At 53.9% G+C, this 20,632-nt stretch overlaps 1 long non-coding RNA gene across 2 annotated transcripts; it reads left to right on the forward strand.

Annotated features, from left to right (window-relative positions):
* The first annotated feature begins 337 nt into the window (after window positions 1-337).
* LOC310905384 lies at window positions 338-19,955 on the forward strand. 2 transcript variants are annotated; one of them, XR_014588985.1, is made up of 3 exons: window positions 338-687; window positions 17,892-18,057; window positions 19,092-19,955. It is a non-coding gene; the product is annotated as an uncharacterized lncRNA (long non-coding RNA). The 2 variants fall into 2 exon arrangements; XR_014588986.1 differs by lacking the exon at window positions 338-687 and adding an exon at window positions 813-996.
* The last annotated feature ends 677 nt before the right edge of the window (window positions 19,956-20,632 follow it).

Below are 20,632 nucleotides of genomic sequence, written 5' to 3' on the forward strand. Positions count from 1 at the left end.
AGACGTAAGAGCGCCCCAGCATCTCCCCGCCCCGAGCGGCTCCCCCACGCCCTCCCGGGCGGCCCCCTCGGCCCTGTCCCGGCCCCCCTCCGCCGCCCGCTCCCCGCCGGGGGGCAGCTTTTAAAGAGCCCTTTCCGCGCCGCCCCTGCCGCATCCCCGCCTGCACAGCGGGGGGGGGGGGGGCTTTGCCACGCGTGACCGCGGCCGTGCGTGGGGGGTCCCCCTTTGCAGCCCCCCCGCCCTGCCCCATTTCCATCCCCCCCCCCAAATTCCCACCGTCACCATCACCCCCCCACCACCACCACCAAGAGCCTCCTCTGCTGGAAACCACGGGGGGAGTGGGAAGGGCCCCACGCGTGTCGCGGGGAAAGGGGCCGGGACGCGGCAGGCCGGGCCCGCGGGGGCAGCGCGCAACTTCCGCGGGGCGCGCAGGGAAGCGGCGGCCGCTCCCCGGGGGCTCGGCGCAGCGCGGAGCTTCACCCACTTTAAACCCCCTCTTCGTGCGCTCTTTTAAGCTCGGCGGGCCCGGGCAGGATGTTTATACTGCGCAATGTAAACACGGGCTCGGGGGTGCTTTAATAAAAAGAAATCGGCGAAAAGTCCCCGCTGCCGCGCGAAATGCCCTTCCCTGCCTCCGCCGCCGGTCCCGGGATGGGAAAGGGCTTCGGCCCCCTCGCCCTCTCCGAGGTTTCTTTAGGGCTGGGTTGTTTGGGGTTGTTTTTCTCTCTTTTTTTTTTTTTTTTCTGGGGGGGGGGGATGTTGTGTATAAATCTGTGCTGAACGTTCGCTGTTGAATGCCAGGAGCCTGATGCTCAGCTCCGTCGGATGCCACAGGCACACACACACATGCGAGGGGTGGGGGGGGGGGGGTGGAGGGGAAGGAGAATGGGAAGGAATAGTCCTCAGCCCCCCTTTTCTCCTCCTACCCCTTCCAAAAAAAAAAAAAAGCTCCTGTGAGCATCTTCCCATCGGGAGAGCTGTCACTCGCTCATCAAGGTAAGTCCCTTTAAAGCTTTGTCACCTTCTTGCTCGTGGAAATCTGCGCTCCGGGGGGGTGCCGGGCGGGTGGGGGGCACGGCTGCAGGAATCCGGGCTTTGCCGGCTGCTGGCTAGGAGCGGAGCAGATGTGCTGGCTGCTGCGGCGTTCTCGCTCTCAAGATTGGGGAAAGGAAGAGAGAAAGGAAGGAAAAAAAAAAAAAGAAAAAAGAAAAAAGAAAAAACTGCCCCCCCCCCTTGCAGGCCGCACCGCAGGGCTGTGGGTCTGCCCCGCTACAGCCTGCGCAGTGAGAGAGGGGATCCCCCAAAACCCCCGTCCTCCAGATTCGCTTTTAACGTGTTTTTTTTTTTTTATGATAATTTAATACCTTTTAAAGGAAAGATAGATACCGATCGGGTTTCCAAACTCCCTTCGCGTTATTCGCGGGCAGTTGTTAGCAGCCTCCAGGGCGCCTGTCACATCTGTGATACAATCAAGAGGGATTTAACATCAGGGGCTTTTTTTTTTTCCTTAAAAAAAAAAAAAAAAACCCTCTCTCCTTCCCCTTCTCATCGTCTGCCCCCTCTCCGCCAAATAAATCCTCCTGTTCCCGGGGCAAACGAGGAGCTCTGGGGATGGAGACGGGCAGGGCGAGCCCGCAGCGCCGTGCGGGGCAAACCCCGAGCCTGGGGGGGACGGGGGGGGGGGGGGGGGACAAGAGATGCCCGTGTTGGGGGGCAAGGGGGGGCTGCTATTGCTGGAGCTTTTCGCTGCAGGCAGAGGACAGGAGGCTGCTCCGACTGCCCGGGCCGGCCGTGGCCGCTGCTCCCTTCCCGGCCGGGGCTCGGAGCTCGGCAGCTGCCCGGGGGGGTTTGGGGGGGCTGGGGGGCACAGCACTGACTCTGAGCTTCGCTCCGCATCGAATGCCGCCCCCCAGGCCTCCCAGAAAGGGGGTTCTTTGCTATACAAAGCTCTGCGACTGAATTCCCCCCCATCCGCCCCCCAAAACGCCCGGGGATGGAGGTAGGAAAACGGCACAAAGAGCTCGCGTAAAGCCCAGCACCGCCGCAGGCAGCGTTTCCACTCGGAAATAAACATCTCCGAGCAAGAATCTCCCCGTGGAAATCAAACCACCCCCCTCCAGACAAGCCCAGTCCCCGCACAAACGCCCTTTCCCCCCTCGCCCCATCTTTTCGGAGTGTGAAGATTTGATTTCCGATGTATTTATTAGGGCCAGCAAGCATTAAAATGGAAATATATTGCCCCCGGTTTTATAGGCCTCGCAGTGGGAATAGCAGAAAATTCGGAGCGTTTTATAAGGTAAACCGAGCCCGTGCATTGGGGAAAGGAGAAATCTGGGGAGGAGAAGCCGGGCCGTGCTGTGCCTGGTGGCTGTACGACCCTCGGCAGCGCTTGGGGGGATAACGGGGACAGGAACACGGCCTGGGGGGGGGGGGCGACGGTGACACTTTATTGCTTATAAACCCCCTCGCAGGTCCCAGCGGCACTTTCAGATTCCGGATCTGCCTCGGACGGCCTTTGCGGAGCCGCAGAGCCGGGCTGGAGCCAGCCCCGCAGCAAAGCGGGACGCGCTTTTGCTCTTGTTTGCTCTTCTTTCGGGGGTTTTAATCGGGCCCGCCCCCCCAAGCCCTCGCCCCTGGGAGGAGGTGGGGGGGAGCGAGCAGGAAAAGAAAAAAAAAAAAAAAAAAAGCTCATCAGGAGCAATTAGCCCTGCGCTAATCCCGGCACCGTTTGGGGCCCGTTTTGCCCGGCACGGCCCCGCCACCCCCCCGGCCCCCGTCCCGGCCCCGCTGCGCTTCCCAAACGGCCCCATCCCTCCCCCGGGCCGCAAGCCGGCCGTGTTTTGTGTAAAAATAGACAAATCCGAGCTTTCTTCCTTTTCCTGCGCCGAAGGTATTTTTACTAGCTAATTGCTTAAGTGAAGTCAACTTTGCGAGCAGGCCGTGTGTAATCCGAGGCTGGAAATGTATATAGGTGGTATTGTTAGAGGCGGGCTGGGTGCTGCTCCGAGAGGGGCCGGGGTGTTCCTGCGAGCCCGGACCACCCAGGGCGAGGGGAGTGACCGGCCCGTGTCCCCCTCCCCGCTGCCCCTGCTTTGCATTTCCCCCTCCCGGAGGACCCCCCCCCCCGCTTTCCTCGGCACCGGCCCTTTCCCTCGGCTGCTTTTTCAGCCATCCGTCCCCGTGGCCGCCGGCCCCGAGCCGGCTGCAAATTGATCCCTAAACGTTTATTTAAGGTCGAGGGGCTGCGTCCGAGAGCGGGGCCGGAGGCAGGGCAGGGGGCTGGGGAGCGGAGCCCGGCTGCGGAGTCACTGCGGAGTCACTGCGGAGCCGCCCGCAGACAGCGGAGCGCCTTTCCCCGGCCCCGGGGGCTGCTGCTGGCGGCTTGGCAGCACGGGGGGGGGCGAGACAGGTTTATTCGGCCCGCTACGGAGTGGGTAGCAGGGCCCCAGCCTGGTGAAACCCCCCTTTCCTTAAAATCGAGCCAAGTGCCCCCCTCGTCCGCTTCCCTCCCGGCTGCACCTGGGTGCAAAACGCCCCCTCCCCAGCCGTTCCTGCGGGGTGGGGGGCCCGGCACACGGCAGCACTTCGCCCCACGCGTGTCCTTGTACGCAGCTCGTGTCCCGATCCCGGGAACCCTCAGCCCGGCCTCCGGGACCTGGAGGAGTTTTTGGGAAGGAAAAAGCCGAAATCGGGAGCGGGTGCAATGCGAAGCTGCCGGAGAGCCTAAGCCGGCTGCGGGGAGGTGCGGGCTGTCTGTCAGCCGCCGTGTGTCGGGCAGAAGTTCAGGCTTTGGTCAGAAAGGAAAAAAAAGGAAAACCTCACACTTTTCTCTCCCCCTCTTTGTCTCTCTTTTCCCCCCCTCTGCCCCGTCCTCAGCCTGCCCCCCCAACCCCCAACCCCCCCCCCCCAAAAAGCCCACATTTTCCATGACGTCCTTCGATGAAATATTGCAGCACAGGAATTTACAGCCCTCTTCAGCGCAGGATTTTTTCGTTTTCTGGCAGCACCCACTCCCCGCGATGCAAATCGGCTCCAGCGATAGTAAGCTCCGAGCGCTACCACTTAGACACAATCGCTTCCCACAGAGATCTTTAAAATATCTCCGGGTATTTATATCCCTGCTCAGGGACGGATAGCTAGAATACTTTCCCGGAGGGATGCTTTGTGGCTGGCTGGGGCTCAGAGCTGAGCACCAGGGCACCGAGACAACCGGCGGGGCTGAGCCGAGCTGAGCTGGGACCCGGCTCGCTGCAGCGGGTGATGCTCCCGGACATCCCCGCTAAAAGAGTTCGCCCTAAAGGCGGCCCGCAGTGTAAATCCAGGTGTAAATCCGGGCTGGCATTATCGCTGGGGCTTTCTCTCACACAGTTTCCCTGCAGGGTTTTCTTCCAGTGACTCCAATCGGAGCTGAACTGGAGGTCCAGGAGGTGCGGCGGGGGCTCAGAGTGGGTCTTTGGGGGGGAGAGGTGGGGACATCAGCCATCCCCGATAGAAACTGAGCTGCTCTGAACGACGGGCTACAGCAGAAAACGTTTGAGAATTATCCCCCCTCGCAGCCTTTCCCCGGGCACCCAGCCGCACTGTGGCCGAGAGCCGCCCGGGGGGCAGATAAACAGGGACCCCCCGCAGCCCCCTCCGTGTCAACGCTTCCCCAGCTCGCCCCGAGCCCCGGGAGCCCAGAGCAAAGGTCGGATACAAAAGGGCCGGGGGTTAAAAGGATCCGAACAACCCCCCCGACGGGAAGGCATCCCGCTTCTCCCAGCTCCTGCTCAGAGCGGTGTGGCACGCAGACAAAACTCAGCTCTTGGGTAGCCATTTCCAGCTTTTCTAGCCCCAAACTCCGGCGGTTGAGGGGCAAAATGGGGACGTCGATGCCTGCGAAACATTTCGTTCCTCCGAGCCTTTCTTTTGGGGCAGGGAGTCGCCTCCGTTCCCCCTGCCCCGACGGGTCCCGGAGCGAAACGCGCGGCCGGGTGGAATTGGGGAAGTCCCCTCGGACCGGGGACGGCGAGGGGCTTCCCTGGGACCGGCCACCCCGCAAGCCTCAGCCTTATTTCCAGGCTTATTCACCTCGATTCGTTGTTTTCTTCCCGACCCGAAAGTAAAATCCCCGACGAAACGGCCCGTCGAGCCGCAGCCCCGTCTAGCACAGGGCAGGCGAGGGCCATCAGCCCCCTCGACGGACTCGTTTCGGGGTTCCCTACAAAACTCATCTGCATGGGGTGTCACAACGGAATAGCCAAAATAGAGGGGAAAAGGGATTTTTTTCTTGCACGGGTGCGAAACGCCACGGGGACGGTGTAATGCCAGCCTAAAAACCAGCCAAGCAGGCGGCTTCGTGTCCTCCTAAACAGTACGGGGAGAAGAGGAAAATAAATGGGGTATGGGAGGGGGGTGGCTTTGCTGTCCCTCGGTGCTCGGTGCCAGGGGACAGCGAGGACACCGGGCTCCGAGGGAGGAAAAAACCCGGGGGGGACCCGCACGGTGCCGGGGCCGTGCAGCCTCCCCGGTGCTGCGGGAAGGGTCCTCGGGGGGAGAACGGCTTTTTGGGGAAGCATCACCCGGCTGTGGGGGGACAGGGGGTGACAACCCCAGGACAAGTGTCCCCAGCGTCGGGGTGGAAAATAAAACCCACTCTGAGCCCTGTAAATCAGGCGGTGCCCCCTCCCGGGGAGAGGGGTGAGGGCTCGGGGCCGTCGCCGTATGCCATGTGTCGTGTCACCTGTCGTGACGAGAGGGGCGACAGGGGTACAGGGATCCGCCAGGCCATCCGGCAAGGCGACCCACGCAGGACACGGAGGTCCCCCGTGGGGGATGCGGCAAGAAGAGCGGCTTCCAGGGAAGGATGCTGAAGGCGAGGCGAGCCCTGTGCCGGGCTCCCTGGGGACCTGGTCGTTTGGGGAAAGCCCCAGGCGGGGCTCGGCGTGCCGGGAGCCCCCCCGTGTGCCAGAGGGGCTTCGTCCCTTTGTCCCCTGCCCGTGGGGTCCTGCCTTGCCCTGCCCGGGGACCGGCCAGACCTGCCTCCACCTGCCAAAACTAAAGTCGGGGCATCCCTGGGGGCTGCGGGGGGAACAAGAACGCCCTCGGGCCAGGGACAGGTTTAGGGTTAGGGTTAGTGTTAGTGTTAGGGTTAGGATCCCCAGGGCATGGGGGGCGCAGGGGGCGGGCGGAGGTGGCCCGGGCAGGCAGAGGCCGGCGGGGCTTTGCAGGGCGGTCGGGCTACAGCCTGTGTCCGAGGGGGGAACCGCCAAGGGTTTTTAACCTCGATCCTATAATATATCTCGCACCTCAACCCGTTCTCATCCCCCCGCTCCAGAGCCCAAAGGGGAATGTGTTTTCGGGACTGTTGTTCATAAACAAGGAGGAAAAACCCCGCTGGAAACCATTGCGGCTCCCTGCTCGCTTGGCCACTCTTCGTCAAGAGGTGCGGAGGGCTTTCCTGGGGTAAAAAAAAAAACAAACCCACAAACTGTTTTCCTGGATTCTTCTTTCAACTATTTAATTCCCAATTAACGATGTATAGCTTAATTGCGGGACCCCGGCAGCTCTATAATGCACCAGCGGGCTCTGGAGCCACGTTACGGGATGCTGCAGATTCGCGCCCCCTTCTTTGCTTTACGATTATCAGCGCAGAGATAAAAAACGCTAAAAATTGGTTAATCACCTTTCCCACTTCATTAGAAAAAGAGAAGAACGAGTCGTAAAACGACCCCTTTTACACGGCTGGTCCCCCAGCTAAACATTATCAACGATTTTTTTTATTTGAGGGTTGGGAGGGAGGCTTTCAAAAATATTCTGCGGGGAACAGCGAGCTCGGTTGGCATCCTCGGGAAAGGTGCTCAGTGAATGCCTGAAGCACCCGACCCTAGGTGGAAAGGCTTTCCGGAGCACTGAGGATTATACCCTGCAGTTACACGGCTTCTGCAGCAAAGCAGCTGCTTTTTGTGAGAATCAGGCTGATAATGGGGACCGGCGCATCCATCGTCTGTTTTTTGGGGAAGAGGGTGTGCGTGGGTGAAAGTCGGGGAAGGAAAGGGGAAGAATATCTGGAAAAAAAAAATCAAAAACCAAAACCAAAAAACCAACACCACTGCGCAGATCTAGCCACAAATTCGAACAACGAACCCATGCGTTATTTTGTTTTTCCTGTTTTCAAAATCGCCCGCTGAACCGTGAAACGTCGCAGCACGTTTTGCAGAACACCCTCAGCTCCGCGCTCTTACTCTCCCTTAAATTCCAGTTCTTAAAACGTGCAAAAGCATTTTGCATCTAACCCCGGTAAAATCGGTGAAAGAGGGAGCTTCTTCCTTCCTTTTCCAGATAGAGGCGTCCAGTGCCTTTCTCCAGCAGATTTTGGGGGGCTACCTGCTGGGAGATGCTGCCGCAGGGCCAAGTTACCATGTAAAAATTCTCCTTACAGGATTATTCGTTTCCCCTCTGGAAACGACCTAAGTGGGAAGCTCAGAGCCCCGCGGGGGCTTCTCCCAGGCGGAGACCCCCGGGCTTAGGGATTTTGCTCCCACCCCAGCGAAGGGCGAGGAGCTCCCGTGGGTGGGGGCCGGGGGAGCCCCGGGTGCCCTGGCCGGGAGCAGCCCCGGGCCCCCCGTGTCCCTCCACGCGTGGGACGGGGAGAGCAGCCAGCGGGGCCGTCGGGGCACGGTGCTGAGCCCTTAAATCGCATCGAAATCTGCCGTCCGTGGAGCCCTGGTTTGGGGGGACGGAGCGGGTCCGACCCGCGGGGGCGTCCAAACGCCCCCCATTGATGCTAAGCCGCGGGGACGAGCAGAGATGCGGGTGTGCGGGGGAATTAGCGCTCGCACCTCGGGAGCGCCTTTCCCTGCCTTTCCCTTCCCTTCCTTCCCTTTCCCTTCCCGGGAACAGGGAACCGGGCTGCAGCCGGAGGGGGCCAGGGGCCGAACTGGTCATAGGTGGGGAGAGAAAAGGTCCTGGGGGAGAGGAGAGGGGGAGAGGCAGGGTGAGGAGGGAGAAAGACGGGAAAGGCAGAGAGACGTATGGAAAGGGCTAGGGCAAGGCAGGGAAAGGGAGAGAAAGGGAATGAAAGAGAGAGAGACAGAAAGGCAAAGAAAGAGAAAGAAAGAAAGAAAGAAAGAAAGAAAGAAAGAAAGAAAGAAAGAAAGAAAGAAAGAAAGAAAGAAAGAAAGAAAGAAAGAAAGAGAGAAAGAGAGAAAGAGAGAAAGAGAGAAAGAGAGAAAGAGAGAAAGAGAGAAAGAAAAAGAAAAGAGAGAGAGAAAGAAAGAGAAAGAGAGAGAGAGAAAGAAAGAGAGAAAGAGAGAGAGAAAGAGAGAGAGAGAGAAAGAAAGAAAGAAAGAAAGAAGAAAGAAAGAAAAAAGAAAGAAAGAAAGAAAGAAAGAAAGAAAGAAAGAAAGAGAGAAAGAGAGAAAGAAAGAGAGAAAGAGAGAAAGAAAGAGAGAAAGAGAGAAAGAAAGAAAAAGAAAAGAGAGAGAGAAAGAAAGAGAAAGAGAGAGAGAGAAAGAAAGAGAGAAAGAGAGAGAGAAAGAAAGAGAGAGAGAAAGAAAGAAAGAAAGAAAAGAAAGAAAGACGAAAGAAAGAAAGAAAGAAAGAAAGAAAGAAAGAAAGAAAGAAAGAAAGAAAGAAAGAAAGAAAAGAAAGACGGAGAAAAAGAAAGAAGGAAAGAGATAAAGAAAGAAAAGAAAGATAGAGGGAAAAAGAAAGAGAAAAAGAAAATAAGGGAAAATAAGAACGAGAGAAGAAAAGAAATAAAATATAGAGAGGGGAAACAAAGCATGATAAAGAAAAAACAACCACTGTAAAGAAAGTAGAGAGAATAATACAAATAAACAAAGAAAACAGAAAAAGAAATTCAGACAAGGAAATGAAGAGAAACAGAACGAGAAGAAGAGACGGTGAAAGAAAGAAACGGAAACAGAGAGGGGAAAAAGGGAAAAACAAATAAGAAAAATAACGAGAAAGAGAAAAAATAGAGTAAAAGAACGAAAATGGGAAGAAGGAAGGAAAGAAAAAAAGGATAAGAAAACGAGAAAATGAGAGAAAAAGTAAAAATAAATGGAGAAAAGGAGGTAGAGGAAGAGAGAAAAAGAAAGAAAGCGAGACGGAAAACAAGAGAAGGAAAGAGGGGAAGGGACAAGGGTGTCCCGCCGGGCACGCACACGGCGGCGTTTCCCTGGCCCGGGGGGGACAGAACAGCCCCGGCCTCGGGGCTTCGGCTGCTTTTTTTTGGCTGCTCGGTGCTTTTTGGCCTCGCTCATCTCCTCCCGGAGCGGGGACGCGAAGGGGACCCCGGCCCCAGCCCCGCTCCGCGCAAGTTGCGCGCCCCGCGCAGCGCCCGCTCCGCGCCGCCGGTGCCCGCGCCGAGAGCGGCGGGAGCGGCTCCTCGTTTACTTCCCCGGCTTAGTAGGTGGCCGTGTATATTTTTGTTGAAGTAGTGTTTATGTTAATGAAAAAGGCTGAGATTACAAACAGACCACTGAATGCCCGGGATGTTGCTGCCGGATTGGTCTAAGCTGTGTACTTTAAACCTAATCAGTTTCTGGGAGCAAATATGATTTTTTTTTCCTTTTTTTTTTTTTTTTTTTCCTTTTTAGTAGAAACACATTTGGGATGTTCGGGGAGCCCCGTGCCACCCCTGCCCCTTCCCCTCCGCTTTCGGAGCTGTGTTTCCCGGCGCGGCGGGGACGGAGCAGGGCTGCAGGGAGAAGCATCAAAGCAACTCGCCGAGAATTAGCCGTAAAAACAACGAAAACGAGCCCTCGGCTCCTGGAGGCGGGCAGGGGAAGGGGGGGCTCAGCTCGTCCTCCCCGAGCCCCCCCCTGAGCCCGCAGAGGGGTTTCTGCGTCCCGCTCGCAAACGGGTGCACATCCCTAAAACCTCGGCTGTGCGGGCTGGGGCATTGTCGGGGGTTTTCCTTGCCGGGTGGAGCTCAGAAAAACCTGAAATCTGTTCCAAAAAATCCCCGATAATTTGCCATTCAGAATAGCTAAAAATATATAAATTTAAAAATATAATATAATGTAATATAATATAACACAATACAATACAGTACAATACATATGATACATATATACATAATTTCAGTCTTTTTTTTGTGCAAAGTAAGCAGTAATCAAGTAATCAATTGCACAAAAATAAAAATAATTTTATTTTTTTTTTACATTTTTTAGGGAGGGAGAGAGCAGTGACTTTGATTTCAGAGGCTGAATTTTGGGGTCCATTCGATTCTGGTTTTCTTAGGAAAAAGATGTCTCCAAAATTATCCCTGGCACCCCCCCGTTTCTACCCAGCCTGTATTTGTGCGCTTGAACTGTTGCTAGCGATAGTTAAAAAATCGGATTTTGACAGCCTTTCTTCTGCCGGTCGATAATTTGCCAGCTTGCAGGGATGCACCCTGGGTCCCAGCGAGAGGGTTTCTTTCCTCCCCCCCCCCCCCCCCGGGAGCTTGGCGAGCAAACGTGCTCGCAGCTTTGGCATCTCCCTCCTTTTCAACACTTTCCTTTTGTGGGCAAAAGCTCTCAGCCGAGCAGCCTCTCCGGCAGAGCCAGGCAAACCTGGAGGATTTGTACGCTCGGATGTTTTACTACTGTTATGATTCCTCATTGACCGAAGTACAAAGAAAATCGCCGCGTAAACAAGTTGCCCCCTGAAGGGGGACGTGAGCAAAATTTGGGGCGAGTGAAACTTTAGCAGGGAAGGGATGTAAGGAAACGAGGAAAAACGTGAAAACCCTGCCCCAAGGTTTCCCCAAGCAATGGCAGCTTCACTGTAGAGCTTCAGGGGGAAGATTTTTCTCCTTGTTTTGAGTGGCCGAGGAGAGCCCCCAAAACAGCTTTTTCTCCCTCAAAATATCTGGGGGGGAATCAAACCATTTCCCGGTGGAAAGGGGACATTCCTAGCATGGGGCTTAGCACAGAGCCAGGGGTGTTCCTTTGTTCTCTCCTGGCACCTGGAATTAACCTTTTTTTCCATGATGCTTTTCTTTCTTTCTTTTTTTTTGGGAGGGGGGAAATAATTTTTCCCTGGCGACATTAAGCAATGCAGCGGAGGGTTTATCAAGGCAAAATAAATAAATAAATAAAAGAGTACAGCAGATGGCTTTGGAGAAAACATCACCAAAATTACAGCAGAGCTGTTAGGGCCAGGTAGGCCCTGTGGAGGTGCCTGGGGTGGGGGCAGCAAGGTGGTGGGCTCTGGGTCCCCAAGGCGCTGGGTGCTGCGCTGGCCCCTGTGCCCCTCGGTGCACGCAGCCCCGCGTAGGGACCAGCCACAGGATGTCCCCTGCCCCTGCACACCCACGTGCAGATGTGTTCTCAGGGATGCACGCACACGTGCACACACGTACCCATACAAACACGTACCCACAACACACACACAACCCCTCCAAACCCCGCGGTTGAGCGCGCCGCTCTCCTGCAGCCCTAATGATGCTGCAGACCAGCTATGCGGTGTGAGGCGAAAGCAGATGAAAGTGATGTCACATTAATGTCAGCTCACAACTCGAGCCCACACAGCCTTGATTGCTCTTATTAATCTTGCCAATTTGTCTGTCAGCACTTGGCTAATCCCTAAATAGCCTCCCAACAGGTGCTTTATGCTTCCGCCACATCCCTGCTCCCCGGCACCCCCCCCCCCCCCGGGAGCCCCGCTCGCCCTCCCCGGTGACACCGGCTTTCTCCTGTCCATCTGGGAGCGGCTCCTTCCCCCGGGAGGGCTGCAGGGGAGAGAGGCGACTTTGCAGATGTTGTTTAGTCTGTCCAGGGGGCTCGGAGCTGTGGGCTTCCCAAAAGGAAGGGAGGAGATCCTGGAGAAGCCGGGGGGTGCCGGGGGGACATTACCTGGTGGTAACTGGGGGCGAACCAGCCCCTAGCATGGGGGTCAGCCCCACGTTGCTGTCAGAAAACACGTTTTCGGCACCCACTGCCACGATTGCTCCATGATAAGAAGTTGTGTTGTTTTCGTTTGTCGCGGCTTTGGTGGTTTTATTGAGAGGGGAGTGAAGATTAAAACGAAAGGTCCAAACTGGAGCTGCAGTGGAAAAGCCACATTACACCCTAAGAGTTTTATCCTGCAATTAAGCGGAGGGTCAAACATTTTCTTTCCTATGCTATCAGAAAATCCACTGGTTTATTACAGTGTATATTTAGCCAGAAGTACCCGCGGAGTATTGAGAGGAAGACTGAAATTATTGTGCTGCAAGGCTCCAGCTTCCTTGCACTGCTATTTAGCACAGTAGCCTTAAACACAGGTTTTGTGTGCAGGAAACCCTACTGACTACTAGAGCGGAGTCCGAGCTGCTTTCCTCTCTCCACAATAAAAAAAAAAATAAAAAGTTTTATTTTTATTTGGCAGCTCAGCTGCATGAGAGGGTTCACACGCAGCCTGCAAGCCCTGTGCACCGCCGTGCTCTCCTCCCCGTTTCACCTGGGAGATGCTCTCCGCTGGAGGAAGTGCTGCCAGAGCCGGCGGAGCAGGCTCCCCTCTTACATCCGAAGTTGGCTCAGGTTATTTCCAACCCTGCGCTCCACACAGCAGGAAGGAAGAGCTTTCGGGAGCATCTTCAGCCATTTCTCCAAGAGCCTGGTCCAAAGTGGTCACCAAGGGAAGTAGATCCACTAATTGAGCTCAGGGCTGGTCACTGTTAACCCTTGGGTGCTTCGGATCAGATCCTAAAAGCTCTCGAAAAGTCCCATACATGACTGCAAGTTCTTTCACTCCATCCTGACCTGGATTTATTATCGGCAGACAGATAGATTTTTTTTTCTTTCTCCCCAAGCCATTTATTTCCACCAATAAGACTATCCATCACGGGGCGCTGGAACCGACCTACGATCCGAGGATATTCTTAGATACGCAGCATGTCAGGAAACGGCTAGCAGCCCCACTTGTTGCAAATATTTGGACGACCGAGAGGTAGGAAGGATTGTCCAAATGTTTACTGAAGGCTGTTGATAGCCTAAGGATTTATAACTGGCGTATAATGTCTGCCCCCACACAGCTCCTCTAGCAGGTGCATCCAGTTTCAGCGTGACACATGGTATGTGTGCGCTCTGGGAAAGGGGATGCAGGAGAAAGCAGCTTCGCAGCTCTCACCTCCCTTTTCCCATCTCCATTAAGGTTTGGAGGCCAGGGAGAGGCAAGATGGGAGCCCAGGATCAACTCCAGTGCTGCAGAGCCCTGACAGCAATTCAAAGCACCACTATAATTTAAAGACAAAACGCAAGCATTGAGTGTGTTTAGTCAGAATTTCCTAAGTGAAACCAAGGCTCTGAATTATTGGGGCCCATTGGTATGTTCCCTGTCGCAGTCCTTCAGTGCTGTGGTGGAGGGAATTCATGACATCGTGCTAGTAATAGTTCTTGCCATTTCACTTCCTAATTTCCACCACCTGGACTGGATCTCTTTTGTTTCACAATAAGCCCTAATTACGGCTGCGGACACCTCAGGAGTGCTAACAGATTGGCTTTAACTGCTGCTGGTGTCCAAGCAGCTACAGCTTTTCGGTGGCTTTCAGGACCCTGCTGGAAAAGCCCTGGTGCCTGCAGCCTGGTAGCCTCTAACCACCCTTCCCTCCCAGCCCAAAAAGCACATCGGAGACAGACCAGGCTGTCTGCCTAGAGCTGGAAATATAGCCAAGGAAAGTTTCAGTGCCTTGCCCAAGGCCATCTGGTGATACAATGGCAGGGAGAGAAAGGTCAGCCCCATCACCTTGACACCCTGTCCTGTATAACCTATAACCTGTATAATGCCACTGCCTCAGCATTGATACATGGGATCCAGAGAGACCTCATAGGGCTCCCAACCAACCTCTGCTCACAGCAGGTCCATTGCCAATGTGAGGTCGGGTCAGACGTGGCTTTGTTTAACTGAGCCTGGAAAACCTCCAAGGACATAGTCCGACAAGCACAAATACGGGGAGCTCAGGCAGCAGAAGCTGTCGGTGCCCCCGTGTCCATCCCACCAGGCTCTGAAGCTCTGCTGTCAGAGCAGCCGCTACAGCTGCAAGCATTCCTGCTACCACATTATTGGGAATCATATGAAACGGGAGAAATGAGCACGGAGCTGAGTCACTCACGTCTGCTAATCGCCTTTCCCTCAACTATTTAGTAAATTTGACTATGCTAGGAACATGAACGCATGCATTTAGCATGCTGCAGATGCCCAGACAAAGTGCTTTTCTTAGTAACGAGCAGCAATTGTATCTGCTGCAGAAAAGCCCTTAATTCATTACAGCCCCGGACCAGCAGAGTTTGCTGACTGCTCAGACGGGGAGCACAATGGCCTTATTGTTTCGCCAAGGGGAAGATTTCCTAGTTGTATGCTGTTGCATAAACTGCATGTTTGCTATTTGTTACCTGATTCATTTCAGTGAGTTTCCTTGGGTAGGTTTAAGACCGTTTGCAGCAGTGAGGGGAACTCTTGTGGCCAGGTTATCAGCGTTACCTCTGCTGGGCTTGTTGGAGAAGAAGGAAGAGGACCTGGTGTTCTCCAGGGGAGCAGAAATTGTGTAATAAGATATATGGGGAAAAAAAAGTTGGAAGTGCTCAAATTCCAAAGTCATCTGCTGTGCTCAGCGAAGGATTTTTTTTTATGTATTGAAAGAATTCAGCCCTGGTTTTGATGTCACATTCCCAGTGTGACCTTGAACATGGAGTCGTAACTCAGACTAATCCAGACTCTTTTGTCCTCAAACCTATTTCTCAACAATCACCCAACAGGGTGGAAATGTGTTTCCTAGACAAGGATCTTGAGCCATCAACTGGCTCCAGGCCGAAGGAACCGGGGGAAGAACCAGCCACATCTGGGAAAGTGTCTGGCTGATGGCTCCAGGATCTCACTGGGGCTGGTGGCACCTGGACCGAGTTTCTCAGGAACTTGCACCAAAGGGGGGTAGCTGCAACCTCAAACCTTCCCAGCAGAACAGAGGACCTGCTGCAGGTCTATTCTCCAGCCTGTGTCCAGCAGTTTTAGGAGAGGAAGGCCATGGACTTTGGAGTCTGCTTTGCCCTTTTTGCATTCACTGCGTTCCTCTCAGCTGGCCCTAAGCAGCTTCACTTGGTGTTTGCTGATTTAGGTAGGGGTCTGCTCTCCTTGGCGGGGTGATTAATCCATTTTCAAAGCCCTGACCCTCCCCAGGCCCCAAACAGGGATTTTAAGCATCCCAGATGGGTTCTTCTCACTCGGAAGTGTTGTTGCTGCTTTTTGTCTCACCTTTTCTGCTGAAGCCCAACCAGGAGGAGGTTGCAAAACCAGGAGGATTTGAGCCAGGCTTAACCGAAGCAGAAATAAATTAGCTCAATCCCTGGTATGTTCCAGTGCGTTCGGGCTTGGAGGCTGTGAGCGATGGCTTGTGGTCCAGACCAGCATGGTGCTTTTAGCTATATATAATTAGATGTTTTTCTAAAGCAAACCATTACTGACAGATTGAAAGGGTTTTATTCCGCAGGATTTTTCCTGCCTCGCCTGCCAGGGAACACGCAGGCCTCATTCAAACTCCGCTTCCTTGGTGTAAATCACGGCGTGGGGCCACCTTATCTCCAGCAGAGAGCCAGTGCAGGAATGCTGCACTGCTCAGCCCTCGGGCCACCCACCCCTGATCCCAGGCTCTAGCATCTGCTCCAGACCCAAGCCCTGACCCCTCAGAGACATGTTTTTCGCAAGGTCAGGAGGTTGGGTGGTAAAAGGGGAGTGGGGAATAGCAGAGAGACGGTGGAGGCTGGCTCTGCAAAGAGATTTCAAGGGGATGTTTACACTGGCCATTAAGTGCAGACTCGGAGCCTGTTCTCCTCTCCAGACTCGCCACCCATCTGCACTGCTTGCATGCAAGCACATCAGGCACAAAGCTTCAAAGCCCTCTGGATGAGGGTGGCCCATGCACGCTCTGCACCCTTGCTCTTCGGGCATGCAATTTGGGCCCAGCAGAGCAAGGCAGGGCCAGGCGAGGCAGCCAGCCCCGCTAGCCATCACCTTATCCCTGGGTCCTTCGTAGGGTGACAAGGTTTTTAGCATGGCTAAAAAAATACAAACAGAAAAGCCATACGAAATGGGGAAACGCAGGAGAAACGGCTCTGTCAGAGAGAAGGAGATGGATGTCCCTCTCATCTGGGTGGAGACACAGCTCTGCGTAGTGCTTTCACCCAGCACAGAGCATTTCTTTTCTTTTCGTGTTGTGTTGTGGTGATTCACCGCATCCTAGCTTGTCAGCAGAAAGGATTAAAGAGGATACTATTGCACCGAACGGACAGCCAGGGTCCATTTTGTACACATTGAGGAAGCCTTCTCCCCTGCATGGAGATTGTCCTTTGGAATTAGGGAAAAAAGTTATTTTAGGCGAAGTCACTCTCTAACATTTCTGTCTGCATCTGTTTGGAAGGAGCAAGTAACTGGCTTCATCCATGAAATAGCTGCAGAAGGGGTTTCTGAACACGGTCTGTCCTGTGTCTGACGAGGCTACTTGTATGTGCATCACACCAGGACGCATTTCAATAAAGAGGGAATGTTCCAAGAAAAATTCTGATTTTCTTAAACTGCTAAACTGAAAACAGATCATTACTTTTTGCACAGCCACTTGTGTATAAATCTTTCCCGAGTGAAGGGGAAAATGTCACTTCCTTTCCTATCAGGGCTGGTCTCGACACAGGAGATGGAGACTCCAGGCCATTGTCCAGTGAAATAAGGTTTCATTGTCCAACAGAGTGGGTTGCACAGTGAATTCTTCCCTAACTACTCATTAAAGCGAGCTACCCTAACTCCTACTGAGCCTTCGGAGCGAGTGGCTCATTTTCAGGACTGAATTACTAAGCCTGCTGTCCGGGAAGCCAGCCCTGTCCATTGCTCAGCCCAGGCTGCACCTCCCCGGGGCTGGGCGCCATCCCCAGCAGTCCCATCCCTACCCAAGCGAGCAGCCTCGGGGCCAAGCCACCCACCACAGCGTCCCTGAAAGCAGTTCCCATTTCAGCCCTCGCTTTCCCCCGTGACAGCGCATGGGAGTCTCCCTCCCTCTCTCCCTCCCTCCGCCCTCCCCGGCGGTGCAGCTGCTCGGCTCTGCGAGGGAAAGGCTCCCAGATGTGCTCGGGAGGGAGCGGGCAGAGCCCTGAATTCCACTCCATGCCGGGCGGACTCTTTGTATATTTTGTTTTAAGGAGAAAATATGCATCAAGTCCTTGGAGAAAGGCTGGGGACCAGGCACGTCCCTGTGAGCACACCAACCACGGGGCAAGCCATCCGCCCTTGGCTTTCCTCTGCCTGCAGGATGGCAGCTCTCAGCATCACCGGCAGCTGAAATCCATCTGCATCACCCAGCAGGTCCCTAAACCCTTCCCTAGAGATGAATCGAGGCACCCAGACCCTCAGAGAAATTGGGAACTTCCACAAAAGTCAGCACGCCCTACGGCACCTGAACACCAATGTTTGAAATTTGGGGTATTTTTGGCTCATGAAGCACATGCCACATCAGATCAATAAATACTCACACACTGGTAAGGGCTTTATGGATTTGGTTTCCTTGCACTTCAAGCGCATTTAGCTGTGGCACTTGGTAGCTCCATGATTATTGCGTGAGACAATACGTTTATGAAGTGTTGGCCTTTACTTAGTTAATCATTTCATTGATGTGTAATATAAAAATAGTATGAAACTAATTGTTTCTATGGAAACAGGAACCCAGCAAATTATTTCATATCACAGCTTGGCAAAAGAAAAAGAAGAAACTGCTGTAATTGTTCCCATTAACGAAAAGCGAAGGATTCATGCTCAATCTCTGCTACACTCTGCTTCACTTCTGCTGTGAATTAGGGGATGAGAAGTCAGCACAGAACCACATAAAAAAGCACTGAAACAAGCTGCGCTTTATTGAGTATTTGTAGTTCTGCCACCAAAACAATTTCCCTTCTGCTTTATAGGTTTCTGGCCAGCAACTCCAGCGACTGCCACGGCCACGCTGCTCATTTGGGGATGTCGTGCACCAGGCTTCGATCGGGTGCCAGCCGTGTGGGGTGGAGGCATCCCACCCTGACCCTGCTGCAGGACCGGGCTGCGGGTGGAGACAGGACAGCCCTCACCCCCTGGGTGAGTGCCTGGAAGGTGTAGGAAAAGCCAGTTTTTGGAGCAAGTGATGGGGGCAGCCCACCTCGATGTGGGCTGCACTGCAAGTCAGCCTGCGTGTGCCCCAGATGACCCAAAACTCATATTTACGGAGGTTTTCCCCTCTTCTATTAGGGCGTACTGATGACAGAGTCAGCTCTAGGGTTTTGTTGCTTTAGGTAGTCCCCAGTGACATGGCACTAAAGGAAAACTTGACTTTTCCTGTTCCCCGAAGCTCCCACCATCCTGAGATTTCCTCATCCTGGCAGGTCCCAGCAAGGTGCCTCCTGGTCCAGATGTCATGGACCATCACTTGCACGACCAGCCCGCCTGGTTTTAGTAGGATTAATGCCTCAACAACGCCATGGGGTGGCCCGGCTGTGCACTTTCTGGAGGTGTGAGCCTCCCGTGCATCCTCCCGTCCCCAGGGTGAGGCCACCTTCACCATCCCCACGTTTACCCCAGGGCTCTGCCCCCAAACCCAGCCCCACCGTGCACGGTGATAGAAGAGAACTGGCAGCACAAAGCCCGCCCTGATTTCCAGCCCCATGGCCACCCAACCCTATCGTCTTCTCTAGAAGAACTGGGCGACACAGACCTGCTGTGCCCCAGGGTACCGCTAATTACCGCTAATTGCCCCACTTTGCTATCTCGCCAGCCTCACCGTGAGCAGGGCTGATAGGATATCAGCAAGATAAGGAGCACAGGTAACGGGGCTGCAGTGGGGTTATCTCTGCTGGAGGAGCTCCTCTGGGGACACCACGGCCCTACAGCTGTGCAGGGGGGAGCAGGGACTGGCATGATCCTCTGAGTTTTTTGGGAAATGCTACAGGGGGGTTGCTGGCTGCATGTGCAGGCACTAGCAAAGCAAGCTGGCATTCATTTCATAGTAATTCCTTTAAATTTACTTAGCATGCAGTTTATTCTTTTGAGTTGTTTTTGCTGTTGTTAATTTAACACTGTGGAAATGAAGGCTTCATCATTTTTTCTTTTTTTTTTTTTCTTTTTTTCCCCCGCAGAGAAATAAACTCTGTTCTTTGACCAAATGCTGTATCTCTCCAATCGTTTATTTCTCACCATCTCTGCTGGCCTACTTGCAGTAGTTCAGCTCCTAGACTGGCCTCAGCACTACGTAGGAATTATTATTAGCACCTGCTTGCCAAAGAGGACACTTGGAGAAGGTGCCATCGTGGTCTGGAAATACTTTTGCGATTAAATACTTGACAATTTTGCAGAGAAATCTTGTGTAGGAAATGTATGTCACACCACCTGTGTTGTCTCCACAGCATGTACAGCACATCACACCTGGCAGGTACAGCACACTGGTACGTGATGCCACATCAATACCTACAATTTATCTTGTGCTCGTGTGTCTCAGTGCTTGCTGATGCTACGAAAACCTCGCTGCTGCATTTCCTAGATAAATCAGCAGAGTCAGGTGCATACACAGCTCATGCACGGCTGTCAGCAGCAGCTGGGCACATCACGCACCTTGCACATCCTCTGGGTCCTCTCACCTGCACCATGGAATATTTTCCATGTCCATCTCCACATGGAAGAGCAACACAGGAGACTCACGAAGACGGGTAGGCAGGCAGACAGAGCACTTTCTTCTTCAAGGTACCTCCATCATCTGCTTTTCCTTTCACCCTGCGGAGTCCAGTCCGCTTTCACTTTGGTTCAAGTTACCAGAGTTTCTCAGCCTGTTACAATAAAGCTCATAACAGAGTCTGTGGCCAGCTCTTTCTTTGATAATTCCTTTCCCCCATTTGTTTATCTCAAGTACTGAGCTTTGTTCCAGGCCCAAAACCAAAAGCCTTTCTACCCTGTTCTCTTCTTGACTTGTTGCAGATGTAACGAAATAAATCTTTAGAAAGAACAAACCTTCACTTCCTCTCTCCCGTCTGATGCAGTCACAAACCCCAGGAAAGAAAAATAAATCACAACGTGAGCTCGCCCGCTCTCGGAGGATACCACATCTCCTCCCGTAGGCCACCGTTCAAACCAGGTGCATCCATCCCTTGGAGAAGTCAGACAGCCTAGCATCAGGCATCGAACCAGCCCCAAAAACAAAGCCACGTGCACTGCCAGGCACCCGTCCCACCAGCTTTCCACGTTACTTATCCCCTCCGCGGTCTGATAGTGGGGCAAAGACCTGGGAACCATGAAATCCCTAGTTTGAGCACGGCCAAAGCCAATGGTGGGTAAAAACTTGCTGTGATTGGGGCTGATGTGATGCTCAGCACTGGTCGTGAGTGTGGCCACGACACCACTGAGGTCCTGGGGCTTGTCCCTTGGGCACAGAAGGCAACGTGCTTCACTAGCCGGTCACACAGCCCCACTGGCTCTGCCCTTCTCATCTCCCCCGACACCCACCTAATGCATTTCAAACCGTCACTGGAAAAATCAGCCGTAGGGTGTGTTTGTTTTTCTAAATGGCCCATGGCAAAGAGGTAGAAATACACCTCCAAACAGTGTTCCTGCCTGTCCTGTAGGAAGTCTGCATAAAGCTGTGTTGATCGTCAATTAGCCACTACAAGGTCCCTAAATGTGACCAGGT

Source organism: Anser anser, assembly GCF_964211835.1.
Source record: "Anser anser genome assembly, chromosome: 11".
Classification (NCBI taxonomy): Eukaryota; Metazoa; Chordata; class Aves; order Anseriformes; family Anatidae; genus Anser; species Anser anser.